Source organism: Procambarus clarkii, chromosome 35, assembly GCF_040958095.1.
Source record: "Procambarus clarkii isolate CNS0578487 chromosome 35, FALCON_Pclarkii_2.0, whole genome shotgun sequence".
NCBI lineage: Eukaryota > Metazoa > Arthropoda > Malacostraca > Decapoda > Cambaridae > Procambarus > Procambarus clarkii.
Window position 1 is genome coordinate 40,653,442 of NC_091184.1, and position 14,634 is coordinate 40,668,075.

A 14,634-nucleotide genomic window follows, 5' to 3' on the forward strand; every position below is an offset into this window, starting at 1 on the left:
ATTAAAAAATTTCGATATTACTATTAATTTTGCCCGAAACGCTTTGCGTAATAGTGGCTTCATTAGTACAGTATGTGTAACTGCTGTCCCTTCAATTGAACAATACTCTTATTACACATAGAAATCACAATAGTGTGATGCATCAAATTTATTTATTTATTTATTTATTTAGTTATTTATATACAAGAAGGTACATTGGGTTTGTGAGAATACATAGCATGGTATTTACAATCTTGTAAAGCCACTAGTACGCACAGCATTTCGGGCAGGTCCTTAATCTAACAGATAATTTTAAGTAGGAAAATTCTAGCGGAATTAATAAAATGATAACAGATACATTGCAAGAAAGAAAAAAAAATGAGATGAGAGAGATTAGTAGGAATATTAAAGCACATTGGTATATTAAAGTTCAGTTTGATTGCATTGACAGCTTGATTGGTAATTTAAACGAAGATTAATAGGCACCATACAGCAAATTGAAAGCACATATAAGAAGACAGCAATGATCACAATGGTAAAGTTGTTTGGATTGGGTACATGAAGATTGGGAGATTGGGTAGCACTAGATACAGTGCAATTTTAAAGCAACAAGGTAAAAAACTATGAAGATGAAATTAGGTACTTTCTGGGGGAGCCCCGTCGGCTCCCCGGAGCTATCCCAGGCTGATATGCTAATGTCAGACTTTGGCATCAGTCATGTGTATGGAGTTCTTAGGCCTACCGGGGACCACGGCCAGAACCGGGCCCCCTCAGAGAGGCAAGGGGAGCAATGGCCTATAGAAGCCCCCGTGTAGTTGGAAGCATTCTATGTCTGCCATCGACCGGAACAGGCACCCAGAAAGGTAAGCGCCCCAAAACAAACCCCTAATCTGGTTAAAATTGCTACCTAAAACCGAACTAGTGGATAGAACTCCCCAACCGAAAACAAGCAAACTAGTGTGACGTCACACACTGCCGCGCCGCTGTCTGCGCAGCTCCCCCCTCCCCGGGAGGGGGAAGGGGGAGTCCCAGACCCCCCGCGCCGGCTACCCACACCTCAGTTCTTGAGGCTGATGCTATAGGCGATGGTCGTGTGCTCTGGCTCCGGTGTCGCTACTGCACTGTGCTTTGTGTGTGGTGTTAGTTTTGTGGGTGCGAGAGCCAGGAGTTATCTTCAGTACTCGGGCTGCATGCGCCTAGGGCTGCCTTCCCTAGGTGCCCTGTAAGTACTGCCCTTGGAGCTTGGGGCCACCTTCCACAGGCTCCTCGGGGTCTGCCTCTGCTGGTCCGTTTTACCTTTCGGTTTTTCGGCCGCCTGTTGGGCTCTTGGGTGTTCTGTTCTCCCTTGTTACCGGCAGGTAAGAGGTAGTTTGCACTGGTAGGGGCGCAGGGTGCTGCTCAGCTTGTATTTCCCGACATCGCGGCCGGCTCTGTTCCTTGGGGTTCGCTGTCCTCTTGCGGGGTTTTGTTTTTCTTTTTCTTTTTGCCTGGTGGGGGGTTCTGTCATTTTATTCAGTTTGTTTTTGCCCTTCCACTGTTCTCCTCGGTGGCGCCCCCTGCTAGGTCCCCGTGAGTGTACACGTCCCTGGGGTTCAGCTTTAGAAGTTTGCTTGGTAGTTTTGGGCGCCGGTTTGCAGCACCCTGCCTGGGACTACCTGAGCGCGAGTCCTCTTAAAGTAAACGCTCAGGACCCTGGGAATCCCCTAGGGGGCACGTGGGTCCGATGGATGTGACCCCGGAGTCCCCACTCGCTCTGTGCGAGTTTGAGGGTTGCTCGGTCCCCTTGTCTCAGGGTGACCCTCATTGTTTTTGCCTCTGCCACGCTGCCTGTTGGGTCGGTGATACTTTCGACCCTGAGTCCTGTGAGTGTTGCTGCTTGCTGGTGACTCAATCTACCCAATCCTCTGATGATTCTATTCGGGTCCAGGCGGCACGTGCGTTGCAGTCTAGGTTTCGTCTGTTGCAACGCGCTCGGTTGGTTGCTTCCCCGGATGCCCCGGGGCTGCCCCGCTTTGCTTTTCGAGACCCGGACTTGGGGGTGGGGGTCGCGTCGATCCTGGTTCAGTCCGCACCTCCTCGTCCTTCCCCTTCTGTTCGTTCTGGTCCCCCGCCCCTGCTTCCGGCCCCGAAGCGTCTGAGGGTTTCGGGGTCGGAGCAGGGGTTACTTGATCTCGAGACTCGGGCAGCTTCGGGGGTTGCCCCTTCCGGGGGGGCGGCAGAGGCATTCGAGTCTTGTCTCACGGCCGAAGCTTCAGGGTCTGACCAGTGGGCCCCCCTTCCTCCAGCTTTTTCGGCTGCTCCGTCCTTGTCTTGTGGGGTCGGGGCTTGGGGAGAGGACTCGGCCTCGGGTCCTGTGGTGACGGACCTCGAGGCTGGGGAGGGGCTGACTTGGGGGCCTTGGGCCCCGCTGGACCCCGCCTGGGGTTTTTCTTCCCACTGAGCGGGGCTTATTGTTACAAGGAGTGGGGTTTTCTTTCCCCCCCTCTGCGTACGAGTTGGATTTGGTGTCGGCCCCTCCCCGGGTTCGGTTCCGTGTTCCCCCGGGTACGTCGGTTCCTCCCTTCCGGAGGTTTTCGGCTTATCGCATCCAACCTGGTGTGGTGCGAGCGGCCTTTGCAGCTTACCTCCTGCGTGACCCGGATTATGCCTCGGAAATGGATCCGTCCACGTTCAGGTTTGGGACTTCATTCCCTGTCTGGCTCCGTTACGAGGTTCCGGAGTCGTCCTGGCTAGCAGACTGCCCCTTGTTTGGTCTGGATTCCTGGCATTCCTTCTGTCGTTCCCGCACGCTGGAGTGGCGGGAAGCTTCCACGGTGCTTCAGGTTTTCCTGGGGGGTGGACTTGAGTGCCTGAATGAGTGCTTGTTTGCCCCTGCCCTTCCCCGCGATGTGGGCGTTATTCAGCTCCATGTGCAGGTTCCTTCCCTTTCGACGGCGCTCGTGGCGGAGGACTTGCGCGCTCGGGGCCTTTTGTGTTCGGCCTTGCGGTTCTTTTCCCTCCTGGAGCTGTCTTCGGATTGGCTCGTGGAGGATGTGGGGACGCTTGGGTCCGTCCCGGGGTCCGGCACCTTGTCCTCGGCTGCGCGTTCGTCGGCTGCCTTGTTGAAGCTGTTCACGCCGATTTTGCGGGATGTGTTTTCCCTGTTCTATGCTTCCCGTCTCGCGTGTCGGCAGGCGGTGCTGGGTTCCTCCGTGGAATCTGCTTGGGCTCTGGCTCTTAGGCGTTCTTCACCTTTTTGTCCTCTCCTGTTTGGGGAGTCGGCCGTGGCGCAGTTTATTCAGGCTGCGTCGGCGGCTTGTCGTCCGATGTCGGACTTGTTGGTTTTCCGGGGGTCCCGGGGTGGGTCTTCCCGGAAAGGTCGTGCCAGGGCTCGAGGTTCCTCTCGTCGTGGTAGGCCTCTGGTGTCAGGTTTGGGGTTGGCTCCTCCTGCGGACCCTCCCTCGTCTGGTCGGCGCGGTGTTTGCGCTGTGCGGGGTTCTGGGTCTCGTAAGGGTCGCCGGCCCTTTCGCGGTTTGCCCCCTTGACGGGGCGATGGGGGGGCGGCTTGCGCTGTTCGCCCGCGCCTGGTCCCACGATTCGTGGGCCTTTCGGGTCGTGTCTCGCGGCCTGCGGTGGCGTTGGGTGGCCCCTCCCCCCTTTGGGGGGTCGGGGCTGGCAGGGCAGGCTTCTTCCCCTGCGCTCTGTCGAGTCGTCTTGGAGTGGGTACGCTTGGGCGTCGTCGACACGACGTCGTCCCTCAGATGGGTTTCCCGTCTGTTTCCGGTTCCGAAACGGGACTGCGCGGACCTGCGGTTCATTCTGGACTTGTCCCGTCTGAACCCCTGGGTTCATTGCCCCTCCTTTCGGATGACTACGCTGTCTCAGGTTCGGCTCCTCTTGGAGCCGGGAGCTTGGTTGGTGTCCCTGGACCTCCGGGACGCTTATTGGCATGTCCCGATTCATCCGCGGTTCAGGGACTGGCTCGGTTTTGTAGTGGGGCGTCTGAGTTACCGCTTTCGTTGTCTCCCGTTCGGGTTGAACCTGGCACCTCGCGTGTTCGCACGCCTTACACGGGTTGTGGTGGCTCGTTTGCGTCTCCTAGGTGTTCGGGTGTTGGCCTACCTCGACGACTGGCTGGTTTGGGCTCCCAGCCAGTCAGCTTGCTTGCTAGCCAGGGATTTGGTTCTTTCCCAGCTCGCCGGGTTCGGGTTCTTGGTGAACTGGAGGAAGTCCCATCTGGTTCCCTCTCAGGTTCGGACTTGGCTGGGTCTCGTGTGGGACTCTCGAACCGCCTCCTTGTCTCTCCCTCCGGAGTCTCTCCTGCGGCTGCGGTCCCGCCTTCGTCTGTTTCTGGAGGGCCCTCGGGTCACCCGGCGGTTGCTCGAGGGGCTGTGCGGGAGCCTGGACTTCGCAATGGTGGTCTACCCGCCGGGTCGGGTTTGGCTTCGCCGGCTGTTCTGGTTCCTTCGGGGTTCCCCCTTCCGCCTCTCTCGCGATCGCAGAGTTCGACCCCCGGGGGACTTGCGTCGGTTGCTGCGTCACCGGCTTCCTCTTCGGGTTTTTCGGGGTTCAGTGCCTTGGCGCCTACCCGAGCCCTCGCTCGATGTGTACACGGATGCGTCGTCTCTCGGCTGGGGTTTTGTGACCAGTGCTCACCAGGCCGGCCAGGGGCGTTGGGATCCGTCCTTCCGTCGAGCTCACAGTACGGTGCGGGAGTTCGCGGCGTCTTCCCGTTTATGCGGCGCCCTTCCCTGATTGCGAGGCCGTCGGGGTCGATGCCTTTCGGCTCGACTGGTCGAGGTGGGGGTTCCTGTACCTCTTTCCCCCGGTTCGGCTGTTGCTCCAGGTCCTGACTCGCTTAGAGCCTTACCGGGGGAGAGTTGTCCTTCTGGCCCCTTGGTGGCCGGCCCAGCCTTGGTTTCAGGCGCTGGTTGCTCGGTGTCCGAACCCGAGGGTTTTCCCGCGGCTCCGCCTCTTTCAGCAGATCGGGCCGGTGCGTCACGTAGCTGGTTCGATCTTCTCCTCGAGTCTTCGCGTATGGTTTTTTTGACTCGAGTCTATCATCATCTCTATGGTGAACAGGTGGCCTCCTTGTTGGTGTCCCACCTGAGGGCTTCTTCTCGGCGGCAGTATGAAGTTTCCTGGCGGTCCTTCCGTTTCTTTTTGCGTCTTCGTCGTGTTAGCTCCTTGTCTGTTCGGGTGGTCTTGTCCTTCCTCTCGTGGTTGTTTCAGGACCGGCATCTTATGCCTAGCACTGTCGCTTCGTATCGTGCGGCGCTGACGGAGCCGCTTCAGCTTGCTTTCGGTATCGATGTTATGTCTGCGCCGTTTCGCAAGCTGTCTCGTGCATTGTTTCACCTCCGGCCTGCTCATGCGTCTCCTGAGCCGTCCTGGTCTTTGGACAGAGTGCTCGCTTTCCTTTCATCTCCTCGTTTCGTTGTGGCCCCTTCGGTCCAGGATTGTTTTTCCAAGGCACTTTTCTTGTTGGCTTTGGCCTCTGGGGGTCGGGTAGGGGAGCTTCATGCTCTCCTCCGGCGCAGGGGTTTCTGCTCTTTTGGTCGTGGTGATAGTTTTGTTCGTTTGCAGCCATCTCCTTCTTTTCTGGCAAAGAATGAGACTGCTGCGTTCCGGAGGGGTCCATGGGTGGTTGATGCTTGGTTGGTCAGGCCGGGGGTGCATCATGTTTTGTGTCCGGTTGCGGCGCTTCGCCGTTATTTGCGCGCCACAGCTTCTGTGTCCGGGGACGCGCTGTGGGTTGATCCGGTTTCCCTTCTTCCCTGTTCGCGGGTTCGGGTCTCTCAGGTCGTCCGCAGGGTTATTAGGTCCAGCCAGCCTGCGGTCTATCCCCGTGCCCATGACGTTCGTAGGTTCGCGGCTCTTGCTGCCGTCTTTGGGAATATGTCTTGGTCTGATATTCGGGCGCGGGGATTTTGGCGGTCGAACAGGGTCCTGGCTGCTCGTTACCTTGTGAATGTCCCTGGGCCTCGTCGGGCCTGTGTTGCTTTGGGTCGGCGGTTGCAGCCAGTTGTCTCGGCTTCGAGTTGAGGGGTGAGCGACGACCGCCTCCCGGGTAAGTCCCTCTTTTTCTGTCTGTGGGTAGTTAGCTCCGGGGAGCCGACGGGGCTCCCCCAGAAAACCAGCGTTGAATGTAATGAAACGCCATTTTCTGGGTGAGTCCCGGAGGCTCCCCGGCATCCCTCCCTCCCTCCGGTCGGCGGTTTTTCGCGTTCTTGACATCCAGCCTCAAGAACTGAGGTGTGGGTAGCCGGCGCGGGGGGTCTGGGGCTCCCCCCTTCCCCCTCCCGGGGAGGGGGGAGCTGCGCAGACAGCGGCGCGGCAGTGTGTGACGTCACACTAGTTTGCTTGTTTTCGGTTGGGGAGTTCTATCCACTAGTTCGGTTTTAGGTAGCAATTTTAACCAGATTAGGGGTTTGTTTTGGGGCGCTTACCTTTCTGGGTGCCTGTTCCGGTCGATGGCAGACATAGAATGCTTCCAACTACACGGGGGCTTCTATAGGCCATTGCTCCCCTTGCCTCTCTGAGGGGGCCCGGTTCTGGCCGTGGTCCCCGGTAGGCCTAAGAACTCCATACACATGACTGATGCCAAAGTCTGACATTAGCATATCAGCCTGGGATAGCTCCGGGGAGCCTCCGGAACTCACCCAGAAAATGGCGTTTCATTACATTCAACGCTGGTTTTTTAGTTTTGTTTTTGAATGACGCAAAAGTTGGACAGCTTTCCAATTCATTAGGGAGTGAGTTCCATAGACTAAGTCAGTTTATTTGCAAAGATTGTTTGCACAGATTAAGTTTGACTCTGGGAATATCAAAGATATATTTATTTCTGGTGTGGTGATAATGGATCCTATTACATCTGTCCAGGGAGAGTTTCAGAACATGATTTGCATTTAAGAACAGGGTTTGTAAATGTAGTTGACACAAGAGAATGTGTGGAGTGAGATTATGTTTAGCATGTTTAGGGAGTTAAACAAGGGGGCTGAGTGTTGTCTGAAAACAGAATTTGTTATTATTCTGAAAGCAGATTTTGCTGGGGGATGATGGACCTGAGGTGGTTTGCAGTGGTTGAACCCCATGCACAGATACCATAATTAAGATAGGGATAGATTGGTGTATAATATAGTGAGATGAGAGCAGAGTTAGATACATAGTATTTGATTTTGGAGAGTATACCAACTGTTTAGAGACTTTCTTAGTTATGTGACTTTAGACTTTAGACTTTCTTAGTTACTTTCCATCATTTTTATTATTAATGTTAACATTGTCTATCTGAAGCTGAATTGCATTTGTTGATTTGCTTCCAAATAAGATGTAGTAGGTCTTTTCTATGTTAAGTGTTAGTTTGTTGGTTGACATCCATAAGTGGACTTTTTTTTTTTAGTTCATTATTAACAGCATTATTTAGTGTGTGTTTTTTGGGGTTAGAATAGATGAGGGTAGTATCATCAGCAAACAATATAGGATTCAGAATGTTGGTGACATCAGGCAGACCATTGATGTATATAAGAAATAGGAGAGATCCCAAGATGCTGCCCAGTGGCACCCCAATGGTTATTGGTAGAGTGGGAGAGGTTATATTATTGATGGCTACACATTGGTGTCTATCACTAGGATAGGATTGTATATAATCCAGGGCATGGCCTCGGATTCCATAATGATGCAGTTTACATAAGAGGTAGTTGTGATTAACAGTATCAAAGGCCTTTCTCAGGTCAATGAAGAGTCCAATCGGAAACTCATTTTTGTCAGGGGCTGAGTAAATTATATCAAGGAGACTAATAATTGCGTCGTTAGTACTCTCTTGGGAGCGGAAGCCAAACTGACAGGGGCCGAGTATGTCGAGTTTTACGAGGTAGGAGTACAGCTGTTTGTAGATAATTTTTTCAAATATTTTTGATACTACAGGTAGGTTTGATATGAACAAATTTGAAATGAGTTTGTTTGTTTGTTTGTTTGTTTCATTTCAAGTTAGAAATGAACAAATCCACAAGAGCCATGACGAGGGTTCAAATCTACGTCCGAGAGTGTATAATGAAGTAAGGGTGAAGAGGTAGAACAAGCTTATTGACAGAGCTCAGGTGCATGGGGGAATTGTGTAAAAACCTAGTTTGTGTCTCGGAGAGACTGCAGGATCCGTGGTAGGTCAAGTTGATTTTTTGGTTGTAATTCTTATCCATGTCGTAGCTCAGTCGATTAACCACCATGCTGCGTCAAGTTTATTGTGAAATTCCCCCCTGTGCGCATGAAATAAAGTGTTCCCCAAAAATTCTTTTTTCTTCGTAAAATGATAAATTCCCTTCCCTGAACATGTCTATGTAAAAATAAGTACCAAATTCCTCTTACTTTGCCTCTGGGGACGTGGACAAGGTGCGTTGTGATGTCATCAGGGGCTGGTCGCCCGTGCGTGACACGCCCAGACACGGTCGCGCGGGCCATTCAAGCACCAGATGTTGGCACAAATATATTTTCAATTATCTGTTTTATGTATTTCCAATGCGGATTTATTTGCTTTTTTTATCGTATATGATGCATATTTGTATTCTTTACCATATGTATACAGTAGAAAGTTCATAATGTTCCGTGGAACTGTGATACATGTGTCAGCAATGTGTCCAAAATAAATGTTTATTGTCGCAATATTACTTGTTAAAAATTCACTAAAATTACAATATGTACAGATTCACACACTACACAGTAACACACTGTATTACACACTCAGTACTTCGGAAGTGAGTAATAATCAACAAAGTAGTCCAGGGTACACAGTGCGACTTCGCTCTCGTTGCACCAGGTACAGATAGATTTTCGCTTTCTGTTTCTTTGTTCTGTGTGCTTGCAAATAACGCACTCATGCACACCCTTGGCATTAGTACCTGTAGGTGGTTTGCAGCCAAGCTTGTAAAATGTAAGGTAGTCTTGCAAAGATTACAGGAAAAGATCAATTTGTAAGGTAGTCGTGAAAAGATCGCCTTGTAAGGTCCCACACAGGAAGAAATTCAGCCAGCCTCAAAGAGTGTCCGTCAGTCTGGAAGAGATTCAGCCAGCCTCAAAGAGTGTCCGTCAGTAAAGAAGAGATTCAGCTATTCTTGAAAATATCTATGGAAAACACCACCATGGAAGCCGCTAACACTGTTTATCTATGCTACTTGTATCAGATGCATCATCACTGAACGCAAAAAAGATTCATCTATGTATCATCTAAATAAATTGGAGATAGCATAGGTGGGCAAGGGTGGCGCTCAGAGCTACAACTGGATACGCTCGCTGTATTGTCCTCATAGGTGCTGTATCACTTGCATCTGACCTTTGTGTTAGGTCCTTATTGCACCTAGCTTCACAAATATTATAACCCTTATATTCTTCAAACATTAAGGTTTGAATTTCACCGACAAAGCGCGATCTTTCAACTCCGCGTCGGACAGGTGTTTGGGAGCCCGAGGCACGTGCACCACTCATGGTTGCTCACTCAGTACTAACCCAGCCAGCAGCCTTAGGGCATAAGGGGAATTTTTTCCAAGATGGCAACCTCTCACTGGAGGTCCTAAGAGTCCATTTCGTACACAACCAACCTCGCACACATTTAGAATGGGTACGAAAAAATAAAAACGCGCTTTCTCAGTTGGCAAACCGAGTATTCTTGGTTGGCACAGTTAAGTGGTTAAGGAGCGTCTGGGATCTTCTTGGATGTAGGTTCGAACCCTCATCACGGCCCTTGTAGATTTATTCATTTATTACTCTTATGTTCTTTGTACACACAATCTTTTGAATAAATAATAATATTATTATTATTATTATTTACACACACAAAATCACACTAACGTGATATACATCAATGAGAAAATTCACTCGGGCTGTGAGGCGATGCGAACCTGCAATGTTTGTGTCACCTCACAGCCCCAGTGGATCGTTCATTGATGTATATCTCCTTAGTGCGATTTTCTGTGTATCTGAAGATGGGCGTACAGTGTTCAACTACAATACTGCACCCCTTCACCTGAGTGCTTAGGGGTCTTAAGTAAAACTTGGACTGGCTTTAGGACTTCCTGTTATATCAGGATATCACAGACTTCCTGTGATATCAGTAGAAATCTGATTGCAAGACTTTTAGGAAGTCAGTGGTGGTACAGTGGTAGAGTATGCGGCTGGCAATGCCTAGGTCGTGGGTTTGCAACACCACACAGTCCCAGTGGATTTTCGTATTATTATTATTATATATAAATTATTATTATATATTATTATATATTATTATAAATTATAAAAAAATATCATATTCGATAGGCAATGTCCACACCCCAACAATGCCATAGGCCTATTTCCACAACCCAACAATGTCATAAGCCTATTTCCACACCCCAACAACTTCATAGGCCTATTTCCACAACCCAGCAATGCCATAGGCCTATTTCCACAACCCAACAATGCCATAGGCCTATTTCCAGACCCCAACAATTGCATGTTGAGGTGTAAGACAATGGTGGAGCAGAAAGTACTCCAGTACTTACGGAGGATGATGAGAGTGCGAGGAACAAGGTGGTCAGGTGGAGCCAGTGACTCCTTCCTTCAACAGTTTTGTCTCTCCATCGTGGTATATCCTCAATGTCTTCAGTGGTGTGGCCTCACCACACACTTACACTGCCATAAGTGTCCTGAGAGTACTGTGGGAGGGACAATTTGGCGGGTATTGTGGACACAGGTCTTTAAGACAGGCGAACTTCACTAATCGTGGAGACGTCTATAGCAACCTTTGTTGTGATGACGTCACTCGCTCGCTCGCTTACCCGCCACGTTGCTCTTCCCATTTTCTTTGGTTACTGATCTTTGCCGACGTTAAGTGTACTTCATATTACCCGAGAGCCACTAATACTAGTGACCTCGACGAGGACAGGAAGCTGGCGGCTTGTCAAAGGTTCCATCCATTTGCCCAGATAATCTTTTCTATCTGTATTTTAAAACCCAGTAGAGTTTTGGCGTTTACCTTACCTACTCTTCAGCGAGTGGACGGTTCCATGGGTTTACAACATACAGGTGAAAGAGCATCTCCTGTTTTCTGTCCTACATTGTGGCTTGTTGAACTCGAACCCGAGAATCTGACCTTTTGAAGAAAGTGTCCAGATCGACATCGTCCAAATTGTTTAGTATTTGAAAGGTTTCGATGAGCTCCGCCCTGTCATGCTGGTTTGCAGTGTTATATATTTATTTATTTATTTATTTATATATACAAGAAGGTACATTGGGATTGTGAGGATACATAGCATAGTAATTACATTCTTGTAAAGCCACTAGTACGCGCAGCGTTTCGGGCAGGTTCTTAATCTAAGAAAATTTTAAGTAGGTAAATACTAGCAAAATTTATAAAAATGATAACAGATACATAGCAAGAACAAAAATAAGATGAGAAAAATTTGTAGGTTCAAGTTCAAGTTCAAGTATGTTTATTGAGATAAGCAATAAATACATCTCAAAGGGATAGAGTAGCTTAGGCTATTTCTATTCCCCTCTACTTCAAGTTCAAGTTCAAGTATGTTTATTGAGATAAGCAATAAATACATCTCAAAGGGATAGAGTAGCTTAGGCTATTTCTGCCCCCCTCTACTTCAAGTCCCCCACCATCTGGTCACCACTTGGTCCGGGAGACATCTCCCGTCACGCAGGGTGCAGTCGCGCCTCCACAGATCTCCAGTATCAGCTCTTGATACTGGTAATGGCTCAAAAGGGCCACCACTTACGGGCTATTCATGCCCGTGCCACTTCTTGGGTGGCTTAATCTTCATCATCATCTGTAGAAACCCTCATCTGGTCACCATTTGGTCCGGGAGACATCTCCCGTCACGCAGGGTGCAGTCGCACCTCCACAGATCTCCAGTATCATCTATTGATACTGGTGATGGCTCAAAAGGGCCACCACTTACGAGCTATTCATGCCTGTGCCACCTTTTGGGTGGCTTCATCTTCATCTTAACACATTCACAAGGGAGATATCTCCCGTCATGCAGGGTGCATTCGCACCTCCACAGATAAATAAATAAATAAATAAATATGTTTATTCAGGTAAGGTACATACATACAAGTGATGTTACATTAATGGATTGATATATAGATAGAGCTAGTACATACAATGCCTAAAGCCACTATTACGCAATGCGTTTCGGGCAAGAAAAACATTAATATCTAGAACTTAATACTAATTGAGCATAAAGAATAAAAAGTGTTGAAAACAAATACAAATAAAGATAAAAAAAAGGGGGAACATGACTGAAAAAGCAGCACAAATACAATAGGTTGACAAACAGTGTTGATTAAAAAAAAATAATAATAATAAAATAACAGACATGGGTTGACAATAAAGGAGTGAGGTGGGTTACAGGGAATTTATTAGGTAGTGTTTAGTTTTTATCTTAAACTGGTTGAGAGAGGTACAGTCTTTAACATGGTTGGGAAGGTCATTCCACATTCTGGGTCCCTTGATTTGTAGAGCATTTCTAGTTTGATTAAGTCGTACTCTAGGAATATCAAAACTGTATTTATTCCTGGTGTGGTGCTCATGGGTTCTGTTACAACCTTCAATGAAGCTTTTGAGGTCAGGATTGGCATTACAGTTCAGCGTTTTATATATGTATAATACACAAGAGAGAATGTGCAGTGACTTAATATCTAACATATTCAGAGATTTGAGTAAGGGTACCGAGTGCTGTCTGGGGCCAGAGTTGGATATTGTCCTAATAGCAGCTTTGTGTTGGGTAATGAGAGGACGTAAATGATTTTGGGTAGTAGAACCCCAAGCACAAATACCATAGTTGAGGTATGGATAGATGAGGGAGTAATAGAGAGTAACCAGGGCAGGGCGGGGTACATAATATCTGATCTTAGAAAGAATGCCAACAGTTTTTGAAACTTTTTTTGATATATTTAGAATGTGACCCTGGAAATTCAGCTTGTGGTCGATGAGAACGCCAAGGAATTTGCCATCTAATTTGTTACAAATTTGGGTATTGTTTATTTTGAGATTTATCTGATTAGAGGATTTATTGCCAAACAGAATATAAAACGTTTTGTCAATGTTAAGGGTGAGTTTGTTGGCAGTTAGCCAAAGATGGACTTTCTCTAGCTCAGTATTTACTGTGGCATTTAGAGCAAGGGGGTCAGGACTGGAGTAAATGAAGGTTGTGTCGTCAGCAAATAGAATTGGTTTGAGGTGTTGGGAGGCATTTGGAAGGTCATTAATGTAGATGAGAAAGAGGAGAGGGCCAAGTATGCTGCCCTGAGGAACACCAATGTTGATGGGTAGGGTGGGAGAAATTGTATTATTCAAATTGTATTAGATCTCCAGTATCAGCTCCTGATACTGGTAATGGCTTAAAATGGACACCACTTACGGGCTATTTATGTCCGTGCCTCCTTTTGGGTGGCTTCATCTTCATCTTAACACATTCACAAGGGAGGCATCTCCCGTCATGCAGGGTGCATTCGCACCTCCACAGATCTCCAGTATCAGCTCTTGATACTGGTAATGGCTTAAAAGGGCCACCACTTACGGGCTATTTATGCCCGTGCCACCTTTTGGGTGGCTTCATCTTCATCTTAACACATTCATAAGGGAGACATCTCCCGTCATGCAGGGTGCATTCGCACCTCCACAGATTTCCAGTATCAGCTCCTGATACTGGTAATGGCTTAAAATGGCCACCACTTACGGGCTATTTATGCCCCTGCCACCTTTTGGGTGGCTTCATCTTCATCTTAACACATTGACAAGGGAGACATCTCCCGTCATGCAGGGTGCATTCGCACCTCCACAGATCTCCAGTATCAGCTCTTGATACTGGTAATGGCTTAAAATGGCCACCACTTACGTGCTATTTATGCCCGTGCCACCTTTTGGGTTGCTTCATCTTCATCTTAACACATTCATAAGGGAGACATCTCCCGTCATGCAGGGTGCATTCGCACCTCCACAGATCTCCAGTATCAGCTCTTGATACTGGTAATGGCTTAAAAGGGCCACCACTTACGGGCTATTTATGCCCGTGCCACCTTTTGGGTGGCTTCATCTTCATCTTAACACATTCATAAGGGAGACATCTCCCGTCATGCAGGGTGCATTCGCACCTCCACAGATTTCCAGTATCAGCTCCTGATACTGGTAATGGCTTAAAATGGCCACCACTTACGGGCTATTTATGCCCCTGCCACCTTTTGGGTGGCTTCATCTTCATCTTAACACATTGACAAGGGAGACATCTCCCGTCATGCAGGGTGCATTCGCACCTCCACAGATCTCCAGTATCAGCTCTTGATACTGGTAATGGCTTAAAATGGCCACCACTTACGTGCTATTTATGCCCGTGCCACCTTTTGGGTTGCTTCATCTTCATCTTAACACATTCATAAGGGAGACATCTCCCGTCATGCAGGGTGCATTCGCACCTCCACAGATCTCCAGTATCAGCTCTTGATACTGGTAATGGCTTAAAAGGGCCACCACTTACGGGCTATTCATGCCCGTGCCACCTTTTGGGTGGCTTAATCTTCATCAATCATCATCAAGTCCCTCAAGGGGCGCACAAATTCAGTGAGTACAAGTAGACATATAACAGTACAAGAATCCCATTTAACATTGCATACAGCAAGTACAGCATATAATTGTTACATTCTTGGGGC

At 48.7% G+C, this 14,634-nt stretch overlaps 1 long non-coding RNA gene across 1 annotated transcript in view; it reads right to left on the reverse strand.

The window, feature by feature from the left end:
* LOC138371290 (uncharacterized) overlaps positions 1 to 10,706 on the reverse strand; it is a 44,623-nt gene extending 33,917 nt beyond the window's left edge. The window contains exon 1 of the long non-coding RNA XR_011230393.1: positions 10,479 to 10,706. This is a non-coding gene — a long non-coding RNA (uncharacterized lncRNA). The remainder of the gene's footprint in view (positions 1 to 10,478) is intronic.
* Positions 10,707 to 14,634: the final 3,928 nt, after the last annotated feature.